The following is a 548-nucleotide window of genomic DNA, read 5'->3' as shown; positions in this document are numbered from 1 at the left end:
CTTTCTTGTCTTCTTAATGACTTTTTGCTTTCTTCATGTAGGATGTTCTTTTTTATTATTATTAATAATGTTTTAGTGATAGTTTACATGGGAGAACATTAGTTTTACATTCATTCTATCGTATATCCTTTCATTGCCATCGTTACAATCCCCTCCATGCATCATGAACCAACCAAAGGGTATATGCTACGAGCCTGCACCCCGGTCGTCAGCACACAGACCCTTTATGTAGGATGTTCTTGATGTCGTCTCACAACTCTTTTGGTCTTCAGTCTTTAGTGTTTAGTGTATCAAATCTGTTTTTAATGTGCTCTGTAAATTCAGGTGGGACGGTTTGGCAGTGGCAGAGCAGAGTCAGGTAAGACAGGCTACGTGGGGGAGGGGTTGAAAACTCAGAGATGCAGTTCTCACAAAACTGCACCAGAGCTCTGGATCTAGCATAAGGGTCAGGGCATCAGTTTTCGGCAACCGCCAGTAGGGAAACCATGGTATAAAGGACAACATTGCGATTTAGAAATTGGTCAAGACACCAGACTCCCTCTGCAGCC

The sequence above is a fragment of the Chrysochloris asiatica genome, unplaced genomic scaffold, assembly GCF_000296735.1.
Source record: "Chrysochloris asiatica unplaced genomic scaffold, ChrAsi1.0 scaffold00217, whole genome shotgun sequence".
NCBI lineage: Eukaryota > Metazoa > Chordata > Mammalia > Afrosoricida > Chrysochloridae > Chrysochloris > Chrysochloris asiatica.
Note: the sequence above shows the minus strand (reverse complement) of the source record.